Source organism: Mesoplodon densirostris, chromosome 5 (assembly GCF_025265405.1).
Source record: "Mesoplodon densirostris isolate mMesDen1 chromosome 5, mMesDen1 primary haplotype, whole genome shotgun sequence".
Taxonomy (NCBI): domain Eukaryota; kingdom Metazoa; phylum Chordata; class Mammalia; order Artiodactyla; family Ziphiidae; genus Mesoplodon; species Mesoplodon densirostris.
This window is the reverse complement of record NC_082665.1, coordinates 51,927,416-51,939,912: the sequence shown is the minus strand read 5'-3', so window position 1 is coordinate 51,939,912 and position 12,497 is coordinate 51,927,416.

Sequence of the window (12,497 nt, the reverse complement as noted above, 5' to 3'; positions counted from 1 at the left end):
CATCCTATTTTTCAAACACTGAAAAGGCTTGACAATGGCATTAAATCATATGAAAATAATCTGTATCCTACAGGATGAGACCAGAACTCAAGTAGTCTGACTTCAGTTCTGCTTACCGTTGACTCATTGCTTCTTTTATTTTTACTTTGACCTGGGTGAATAACAGCCTTGACCACAAAACAACAAACAAAACAAAACAAACAAACTGGTTTTAAGTGACAAAGGGACAAAGGCTTTTTAACAAAAATTTGTTTAAATTTATTTACTTTAAATTCACTCATTTGCAACAACTGAAATGTTTATTTCTATGTAATTATAACTGTTACCACCTTATGTTGTATTGTGAAGGAAGGGTTTCATCTTCTCTTTTTTAGTCAGGATGCATAAACTGTTCTAAGTTCCATTCTGCTCTTATTTTTCCCTTTACAATGGAGAAAACTACCTCATTCCATAGGAACATATCAAATAAAAAAGAGGGCACAAAATTGGTTCCTGAAGTCCTAGCACCAGTATCTCTAGTCATTTTCTTAAAATATTTCAGTGTTATTAGCAGAGATGAAATCTTGAGCCATGATGATCCAACTTAAAAAATTTGAATAGCAAGTCATAAATATTTTTAACAATTTAATAAATCATGGATATCTAACAGGCTTCTCAAAATTGACATTACTGAACTCCTGATTTCCACTCAGAATCCTTTTCTCTTAACCTTTTCCTGTCTCTGGAAATAACAACTACATTTCACAGTTGCTTAGTCAAAAAATCTTGGAGTCATCCTTGATTTCTGTCTTCCTATGACACTAATTATTCAATCACTCAACTTTACCTACAAAATATACCTGGACTCAAACTATTTCACACCACCACCTTGACTGCCATAATGTTCAAAACACCATCTTTTCTGACTAAGGTTATTGGAATAGCTCAATGACTTGTCTTTCAGCTTCCAATTTTGTTCCTTTTGTCCTTCTGGCAGAATTTGTCCATTCTGACACATGATCCACAGGGAAGCTTGATCACTTCTCTTTTCAAAGTCCCAGAAGACTCCCCATCTTGCCGAAAATAAGAGGTAAGGTCCTTAAAATGACTCAAAAGGTGCTGTAAGTGCTAGACACACTTACCCCACTATCTCCCTTTCTTTACTTTCTTTGTTCTAGTGACATTAACATCTTTGCTGTTGTTCAGATTCACCAAGCAGTCACATGTCTCTGACTTTGCACTTAATACTCTTTTTTTGTAGAAAGCACGTTCCTTAAATATCTTTACAGCTTTGCCTTTATGTCATCAGGCCTCTGCTTAAATATTGGATTATCAGAATGTCTACACCATCCATCCTGTATAAGTTGTATTCCTTCCATTTTCTATCTCCATTACCTAGCTTTGCTTCCTTCATAGCAATTATCACCTCATGTCAAGTTGAATAATCATTTGTGTGATTACTGGTTATTCTTCCCTCCTAGAATATGAGCCCAGTGAAGGTGAAAACTTCATTTGCATGCTTCACTTCTTTTTGTCCTTCATCTCAGAAAAGTGCTAAGCATGTTACATAATTAGTATTTTTGAAGATTGAATGAAGTCCAGTTGTAGGATATATGCCTTTTGAATCTCTACATCGTAACAGATAATTAACTTGTTCTGCACCAGAGAGAGTTACCAACTGACTTTATACTCTTCTCATGTTTTTATTCTACATAATTTTTTATTAAAGTAGACTTTTCTCTCTAGTTTTCTTATAATGTCTTTGTACAGTTTTGGTATTAGGGAAATGCTGACCAGTAGTATTAGTTAGGAAGTACTCCCTATGCTTCCATCTTCTGACAGAGATTGTAGAGAATTGGTATAATTTCTCCCTTAAATGTTTAATGGAATTCACTAGTGAACCCTTTTGAGCCTGGTGCTTTCTGTTTCAGAGGTTTTAAATAATTGATTCAATTTCGGTAATAGATATAGGTCAATTCAAATTGTCTACTTCTTCTTGTGTGAATTTTGGCAGATTGTGTCTTTCAAGGAATTGGTCCATTTCACCTATGTTATTAAACTTTGGAGCATAGAATTGTTCATATTATTCTTTTATTATACTTTAATATCCATAAAATCTATAGTGAGCCTCCTCTCTTATTTCTGATTACAGTAATTTTTGTCCTTTTTTTCTTAGTTAGCTATATTAGAGACTTACTGATTTTATTGATCTCTTAAAAGAATCAGCTTTTGGTTCATTTATTTTCTGTATTATTTTCCTGTTTTCTAATTTTACTGATTGCTGTTCTAATTTTTATTATTTCATTTTCTGCTTGGTTTAGTTTTAATTTAATTTAATTTAATTTTTTTTTTTTTTTTTTTTTTTTTTTTTTGCGTTACACGGGCCTCTCCTGCTGCGGAGCACAGGCTCCGGACGTGCAGGCTAAGTGGCCATGGCTCATGGGCCCAGCCGCTCAGCAGCATGTGGGATCCTCCCAGACCGGGGCACGAACCCATGTCCCCTGCATCGGCAGGCGGACTCTCAACCACCGCACCACCAGGGAAGCCCTAATTTAATTTTTTTAGTTTCCAAAAATAACAGCTTAGATGATTGATTTCAGATGTTTCTTCTTTCCTAATGTATGCATCCAAATGCTATAAATTTTTAAAAATCTAAGCACTGCTTTTATTGCATCCCACAAATTTTGAAAATTTGTGTTTTCATTTAGTTAAAAATATTTTTAAATTTCTCTTGATATTTCTTTCTTTCTTTCTTTTTTTTTTTTTTGTGGTACACAGACCTCTCACTGTTGTGGCCTCTCCCATTGTGGAGCACAGGCTCTGGACGTGCGCAGGCTCAGCGGCCATGGCTCACAGGCCTAGCCGCTCTGCGGCATGTGGGATCTTCCCGGACTGGGGCACAAACCTGTGTCCCCTGCATCAGCAGGCGGACTCTCAACCACTGCACCACCAGGGAAGCCCTTGATATTTCTTTTTTGACCCATGTGTTATTTAGAAGGGTATTATTTAATCTCCCAAGTAGTTGGGATTTTGTAGTTATCTTCCTGTTATTGATTTCTAGTTTAATTCCATTGTGGACTGAGAGCAGATAGTGTACGATTTCTGTTCTTTAAATTTGCTCAGGTTTGTTTTATGGTCCAGAATGTGGTCTATCTTGGTGAATGTTCTATGTGAAGTGAGAAGAATGTGTATTTTGCTATTGTTACTAGAAGTAGTCTATTGATGTCAGTTATACATATTTGATTGATGGTGTTGTTTGAGTTTAGCTACGTACTTACTGATATTGTGTTTGCTGGATTTATCCATTTCTGATAGAAGGGCTTTGAAGTCTCCAACTATGATAGTGAATTCATCTATTTCTCCTTACAGTTTTTTCAGTTTTTGCCTCACATATTTTGACATTCAGTATTTAGGTGCATACATGTTAAGGATTGTTATGTCTTCTTGGAGTATTGATCCCTTTATCATTATGTAAAGCCCCTTTCTCTTTATCCCTAATAACATTCCTTGTTTTGAAATATGCTCTGTCTGAAATTAATATAGTTACTCTTACATTCTTTTGATTAGTGTTAGGATGGTGTATCTTTGGCTATCCAATTGCGTTTCATCTATGTGGCTTTTTTGTTTAAAGTAGATTTCTTGTAGACATCATATAGTTGGGTGCTATTCTTTTTTTTTTTTTTCTTTTTTGTGGTACGCGGGCCTCTCACTGCCGTGGCCTCTCCCTCCATGGAGCACAGGCTCTGGACGTGCAAGCCCAGAGGCCATGGCCCACGGGCCCAGCCTCTCCGCGGCATGTGGGATCCTCCCAGACCGGGGCACGAACCCGCATCCCCTGCATTGGCAGGCGGACTCCCAATCACTGCGCCACCAGGGAAGCCCTGGGTGCTATTCTTTTATCCACTCTAACAGTCTTTGTCTTTGAATTGATATAGTTAGACCATGGATGTTTAAAGTGATTATTGGTATAGTTGGATCAATATCTATAATATTTGTTACTGTTTTGCTTTGTTCTTAGTTTCTGTTTTGTCTTACACTCTTTTTCTGCCTTTTATGGTCCTAATTAAGCATTTTATATGATTGGTTGGTGGTGGTGAAATTAGCTACTTTTACATTTCATTTTTTTTTTTACTCTTCTGAAACACTGAATTTTTTTGAAAACTGAATTCTTGTGTTACATTTATAATAATTTTAAAATTAAAATGATGTGACCCTTGACTTAAGAACTTCATGGAGGGGCATGAGAGAGGGAGTAAGGATAATTTTCTGTTCCATATTTCTTGCATTGTTTTAATTAAAAAAGAGGGACAGGGCCTCCCTGGTGGCGCAAGTGGTTGAGAGTCCGCCTGCCGATGCAGGGGATACGGGTTCGTGCCCCGGTCTGGGAGGATCCCATATGCCGCGGAGCGGCTGGGCCCGTGAGCCATGGCCGCTGAGCCTGCGCGTCCGGAGCCTGCGCGTCCGGAGCCTGTGCTCCACAGCGGGGGAGGCCACAACAGTGAGAGGCCCGCATACCGCAAAAAAAAAAAAAAAGAGGGACATTATCAAGTAATATATTCAGCATTGAAAGTATAACATTCCAAATCAGTATATTAAAGATTGCCTTTTTCCCCCTATTTTCCAATTGCTCCATTTCCACTATCATTTCCAATATCAAAATATTCCTGTGTGCCTTCAATTACTACCATACTTGGCATTTCATTTCTAGGACAAATAACTACCCAGTAGCTCTTTAAGGAACGCAGTACACAAGGGAAGGACAATAATGTTGCAGGAGTAAGAGAAGCAGGAAATGTTCTATGTTTAAATCCTACTGTGCACAATTCCCTAGGAGGAGGTTAGTAAAAATTTCAGAAATAGTGCTGCCCTGTTCCTAGCCTCTTTTTTTTTTTTCAGTATAAATTCTACAATAAAAAAAATGTGCCCTTTGGGAAAACTGTACATAAATTTTGATCAAAAGTCATTATCAGTAAAACTGCCTTCAATTTTTTAAGTTGTGCCAGGGTCACCCAAGTAAATGGCTTACAGAGAATTAGTTTGCTGCGCCAGTTACGCTATCATAGATGCTTCTGAGGTTTGAAACCAAAACTTATTATTTAAATATTCGAAAAGCAATAATACTTTCAATCTAAAATGATTAATATAGACACAGAGCAGAGAAAAACCAAAAGCTCAGGAATCAAATTAGTATTACCATTTGATATCAAATATATTCTGTAAAATAAAGCTCAATTTAAGAATAATTTTTGATCCTTTTTTTATAGAGAAATTATTTGAGTGTGACCTATGCAACATAAACAAGGTTTGGGATTATAAATCATGAGACTGTATTAAAATTCAATGTATGTCTTTATCAGGTAACATAACTTTACTCTCTTTATTTCTCTATGTCCCTCAGTTTTCGTCTCTGAAAATCAAAAATTAACTGATGCACATGCATGATTTTAGAAAAGAATTCCGTAAAATGGCAAAGAATTATTTTCTGTGTTAGTAATTCCCAGGCCCACCCACTCTTAACTCTCCAGAGGAAATCATGGTTAAAATTTCCAAGTTTAATTTCTTCTGATGGCTACTACCATTATAAAGTGAAATAATGCTAATGCATCTATATCTCTGTTTATGAGTGCATCAGCTATAGAAGTAAGTACTGATAGTCCAGAATGAAAAAGCACAGAACAGGATGCACTTAAATTACCTCCTACTTTTTCTCTCACCTACTCAACTCCTGATTTTGTTGTTGCATATTTTAGTTCTCTTAAAGTTGTTTTCATTATTATAAATCATTTTTCCTTCTTTTATCTACCTCCTAATTTTCATTAGTTAGATTTTTACATTGTTGTGATTTATAATACTTGCATTAACTTTTATTATTAGAGAATAAATGTAGCACTTCATTTAATTGTATAACATATGCTGTAATTTCCCAGCCCTATGCAAATCCTTTCTTATCTGGAAGTTTAACTGCTGCTGCAGTGGAAATTCCTATCTATGCTGAAGGCTTCCCTCCTCAAGAGTTTGCATTGCATCTCTCTACTTCTCTTCCTGAGAAAGCTCAGGAGCTTTCTTCTGAGCCATGGAGGCTGGCTCAGCCCATAGACAGGGCAGCCCTGAAGTGCTGGGATTTAACATCCCCAGGTACAACCCTTAGCCAATAAAATGTGGGAGTTGGTGGATAAATTATCCAAGGAATTTATCCTCAAGGAAGCAAGTCAGAAATGTGTTATACACCATTCCTCCCCTCCCCAGGGTCTCCAGAGAGATGAAACTTCCAGGTGGTCAAAGTGGTGACCTTTTCATTAAGGCACCTTTGATTGTCTTTCACTGTCTAACTTTTCCAACTCCCTCATTTGTTTTTCCTTGGATCATGTTCCACATAAACTACATTCAACCAGAATTTTGTGTCAGGGTCTATTTTCCAAGATACTCAACTAAGAAAGGGTGTTTTATTATACATTTATCTCTAAATTCTAAATATTGAAAACAAAATACATACATAGAGAGAAATTCAGAAATAGTATAGGACAGAATATTATTTACTGCTTATTATTGTAATTATAGATTAGGAAATAAAAATCTTTTGATTAAAATACATTTGTTTGGAGGATCATTTTTTTAACACTTAAGATGTTACAAATTTCTTTAAAAGATCTCTCTTGTTTTCCTTCAGGTTTCCAAGGGTCTCTGAATATAATTGTATGTTGCAGTGTCCCTTTAAATATCATATTTAGACATCTTGCTCATAGGAGAGACAAACACTTCAATAATACTTTGTGTAGTATTTCCAAGATGCAAAATATCAGATTTATTAAATACTTTGCCTGAGGTCATATAGAAGATATTAATGAAACCAGGAAGTAGAATACACCAATCTTTGACTGCTTTTCCAGGACTTTCTAATGTTTTCAGTTTGTTTTTTGTTTTTGTTTTTAACTTATTTTGAGGTATAAAGTTACAGTAATTTAATTCTGTGGAAGGATTATATGCAATCAGATATGAAGTCTTTAAATTTGTTACTTAAATTCAATTTGGGAACAACTTTTCAGACCAATTCCAAATGAGTTTAATTCTTACTCTTTATTAGGAAAACCCCAAGGTATCTTCCTGATGTAAAGGGAAAGAAGAAAAGTAATTCAGATGTAAAACATGAGAAACAGCTATGGGTATGGTTCTTCTTTCACAATATATAGAGCAGCATGGCCACACATTTTATTATACCATTTGCTGCAAAAGCAGAGAAAAATTGTAGGTACTATGGAAGGGCACTGAACCATTTTGTTATCCACTGACCCATGTGTTGGTGCAGAGGGCTTTAACTTGGACAGACTTTACCAGGGTCTGTAAGGAGGTACACAGAACCCCATTTTACCCACTTTTGTTTCTTTGAGGGAAGATGAAGTGTCCTGACTTTTGTGCTTATACATTTACAACATCTTCTATACAACAGTAAAATGTACTTATAGAAAGAGGTATAGATTTGGAAAAGGGAAAGTTAATATACTTTCTGGCTCCATTATTTGGTAGATGTAATTAAAAAAATAATTTTAATTTCATTCCCTTCACATTTTATGTAAATTGCAAGTCAGCAGTGAATGTCACTGTGCTTTGACCCACATCAGGGCTGGAAGCCCAGTTCACTAACCTAGGGTTGCCCTGTTTTTCACAAGACAATAGTTATATCATGTAGCTCCCTCTTTTTAATAATAGTAGTTGTGGAATTGACAATATATTAGTATATGAGTCTTTTTATTGTAAGTACTTGTGTGCTTTTTTTCATAAACTGAGACAAAGTCTTTGAGGCCAGACATTGGGCTGACCTTGTATTGCTATGAGCCTTAAGGTAGTTGCCTTAAATATAGTTCACGCTTACATCTGTTGACTGGAGCACAATTTACCAACTGAGATTATTAGTCAATCATTAGAGAGAATTTAAGCCTCTAGCTTTTAGGATTCATCTTTGTTGACTTTTTTTTTTTCCCATGGTTGGTAATATCCCCATTGGATTTAAAGACTTCAATGACTTTTTCCCATCAAGATCAGCTGAGAAGCTTTAAAAATATGCTAGTGTTCTGGCCCTAACCCTAGACTGATTAAAATAGAATTTCTGGAAGTATTTCTTAGATGTATTTTTTTCAGAGCTCCACAGTTCTTTGTAATGTAGAGAGTCAGGAATCAGTGATAGTCTGTTAGAAAAGGTCTACCATCTCCCATGTCTACCTCCACTACAAAAATCTTTTCATTCTCTGCTTTTATTGTACACTCTTTGCTGCTAAAATTTTTGTCCTCTTTGCTAGACATAATAGGAATTGCCTTTTCTAAGGCCTTAAGTGGGTGCTCACTGCACTAAGTTGAATATATTATTGAATTTTAGACATTTTCCACAATGTACAGGTGTAGAGTATTTGGGAGGGTGTCTTACTCGAGGTAAAACAACTAGTTACTGTTTTCAGGATTTTATTGTTTGCTTTCTTCCTCTTTGTGTCTTAAGGAACTCTTCAATCCTGAGCCTTTCTTTCACTAATGGGGGAAAGTCTTCATATTGCCTTTTTTCATTTCATACCTATAAAGAACTAATGGAAATAATTGATGATCTTCTCTTGCTTTGATTTTAAATACATCATGGATATATTGACAGTTAAATCTAGGACATCCCAATTTTGGACTGAGTTATCCCAGGGTTTCCTGGAACATAGAAATATGAAGAAAGTAAGGTACAGAGAGAATAAGTGACTTGTCCAAATGCACAAAGCTTGTAATTGGCAGAAATAGCATTAAAACTAAGAGTACCTTCTTTATTTTTCTTGCAAAATACTTCAAACATATGTACAGTAATGTATAGAAAAACAAAATAGTCATATTCCCACTATGCATTTTTAAAAACCTAGTATATTTGGCCATATTTGATTCAGTTTTAAAAGAAATTGAATATTACGTATGTCATTAAAAGCCTGTTAGGAATCTCTCCTATGTTCAATACACATCCCTTGATTCCTTTGTCACTCCTGGTTCCAGATCTCTCAAATGTGGTATTTATTATTTCAAGACACACTACTTCTAGAATAATTTGGATCCTTTGAATTTATAGTGATTTCTTCATTCTCTATCATTAATTTTTGCCTCTGATTTCATTTATACACTTAAGACTATAGTACTTTAGCAAATTTAACTCCACAGTAAACAGCACTGTTTTTGCTTTTTTTTTTTACCATCTTAGCCAAAAAGTTATCTGAAATTCAATGTTTAATTAAATTTACATCATAATTCTTTCAATATAAGCTAAATATTAAATTATTGTATTGCATCCTAACAAATCTTTATTATCTTATTTCAACTATTTCAATGACAGTAAAAGTTATTTGTTATATCAATAATTTCTTATATCCTTTCTGTCTTCATCTTCTGTAATTTTCCATTATCTATCAAATTGAGTTTAAAATCTAATAATTGGCTTTACGATTGCCTGATATTACCATTTTATTTTCTTTTTTTCATACCTTACAATGGCTTTGAATGCTCTTTCTGTTACAGACATGCTAACATTTTGGGCATACTGGTTTATCCCACTCCCCAGGCTTCTGTTGATACTATCCCATCTTTCTGAACCCCACTCTCAACTTATCTCTGATAGACATACTTCCATCCATTGCTGTGTTGTTTTAAGGAAACAATAACAAATAACTCAATAATTTGGGAACTCAGAGTCTGATTTTATATTTGGGAAGATATTTTCCTAAATTAAGCTTTCAAAGTGTTGCAGTGAGCTAAGTTAGCCAGCTTTCAGTGGCACACCAACTAGAAGTGCTCAGCACCACTAGAAGTGCTCTGAACTCTGCTTTGACTATAATTTGCTTGTACCATATTCCTGAATGTAGTTCTTCCTCTCCAAAGAATAGAGAATCTGTATAATCTCACTAAATGTTTGAGCAGATTTTGGTGATCCTTTAGCAACTACAATACTGCCATTACTCTACACATACTAAATGACAAAGTATTGAAACATCTACTCAGACCTCCAAGTAATTACCTAGCATTCATGATTCTTGATTTTTCTCTTGAGTTACCTTCAATGTAAAGGAGAAGATAGTTGAGACATAAATATCATTTAAGGAAATTGGAGTGACAATCATATCCTAAGTTACTCCTGCTGCTATCATGAATGTGTTTTATTTCTGGAATGAAGAATCTGAAAAGTAAAGCATAAATCTAAGAACTATCAGTAGTGAACATCACCTGTCATGCATTTCTGGGTTTCTCTAACTATTGAGTTATTTTATTCCTTTATTATGAAAAATAGAAATATTGCTTTAGCTGGTTATATATGGTTTGTGGACATTCCAAACAAACTAAAACAAAAGAAAAAACAAAAAAACACCTGTGTGTATGTGTGTTTTTTTTTTAATCCTGAAGCTTTTCTGTTAATGGTGGCACTTACTTTGTAGAAATAAAAAACAAAGTTATTTTTAAAAATTGAAACAAGTTATAACCAGAAGGAACCTCTAATGCTGTCTTGGTGGTAGGATAATGTGTTGAGGTCAGATAGGGAATAAATACATTCACAATAAAGCTTGTGTGATGAGTCTTATCTGAAGAATGAAGATATATATATATACTGTGCTGCTGATTCTAAGTTAGAAATATTATCCTAATGCATTAGAGTCTCAGTTGCCAAGGGAAAAAAGTCGTGTATTATTTATTAAGAGATAGGATTACAAGTGTTAAAAAATGTTATTAACACCAAGGCAGTTGCCAGCATTGGGTTGGGTCACATTATTTTTCTGTTCTCTTTATCAAATTAGTGAGGAGGCCACCTCCAGCACAGGAGGCAAAGTGATATTGTATACACTTCAAAAGGGAGACACTGGAGATGAGGAAGGCCCTGTGTTGTTTGGCCAAGACACATTCATGTAATTGGATCTGGGGGCTGACAACACTAATGCACCCAATGACAGGAGGTGATGGAGGCCCATCTGTGCTGGCCTGCTGAGTTGATCATATCAAGGAAACTGCTGATCAATTTTCTGAGAGTGACTCAGAGCCAAAATTAGGTAGCTGAAAATTTCCATCCATCTAATATGAAGACAGGAAGAAATCTGCTGTTGAAGAAGGAAAATAAATGTATTATGTTAAGAAGCTCTCAAATTACATGTAATTTTCAACTGATTGTCTTGTAAAAAACATATTCTCTTTCTAAAGTTTTTCAAATATACTTATTTATTTACTACTGGATAACTTTTTTTTTTCATATTCTGATTCCATGATTAGGTAGCATAGCAAAAGTATAATGTAGGCCCAAAACCAGGCAGGCTAGATTTATATCACTTATGGTAGCACCTATGTCCTTATGAAATATGTTTAGCTTCTCTGTGCCACAGTGTCTTCATCTTTAAAATGGAGCAAATAGAATTGTTGCATTAAATATTATGCATCTATGTCCTACTAAATGCTTCATAGCATTTCAGGCACATACACAAGATCAATTCACATAAATGCAAACATTTTTATTAGCTTAGTAATGTTAGGAAAAAATATATCAGACCTGATTTTGCCCCACCTGGCTTTATGTGATCTGTTTGAAGAAAGTGGGTAAAGAAATAGAGGAGTGTAACCATGATTTCCTTAATGCAAATAAATGGGTCCAGTGAGCTCATCAGGAATATTGTCATTGGCTAAGAAACTGTTAATTCCTCATACTCTCTTCTCTGTGTAATTTCTATTTGTCCCCTTAGTGTTACTCCCTTACAATACTCTGTGTTATCTATGCTGTCTTTCTCATCTTCACTTGAAACCTATTCTCATAACTTTAAATCATCCTAAGTTAGATATGATCTTTGATGTTTTAAATGTGTTGCAAGATTACTGGCTCTTTAAGAGTGTGTAAAGGATCAAATGCAAAGATATAATTGAGAGGATGGAGTCAGGTGTCTGTTACAGGATGTCACAATTTCTTCAAGCTATAGGGCCTCCACTGCCTGCCCCATCTGACCTACCACTGGGGACTGTACCCACTAGTTAGGTAGCTTTGTGGAGCAGATTAGAAGCTGTTCCTTTGCTAACCCTTTCAGCAATCTGAGTGGATATTTATAATTATGCCCCCATCCCTATTCAATCCCCTTTATCATCCTATCATATAATAGACACTTTGAGAGCTCTGCTTTATTATTTTCCATATTTTAATACATTTTCACACTCAGTCATTTTCCAGCACAACTTGATAAAGCTTTCTTGGTTCAGAATATATGTTTTCCTACCAATTAATAGGAATGATTCAATAAATGGGAACAGATATTTGTGGATCTTCTTCCATCTGCCCATCATCTTCTGAAAATTTCTCATTATGAGCTTATGTCAATGTGGGGGCTTCCTCATGCTCAGGCTACCTAGGTGGAAGTTATATCCCATCGGTTATCTTATGTTGCCTAGAGCAGGGTTCCCCAACTCCCTGGCCATGGACCAGTACCAGTCTGCAGCCTGTTAGGAACCAGGCCGCACAGCAGGAGGTGAGCAGCAGGTGAGAGAGCAAA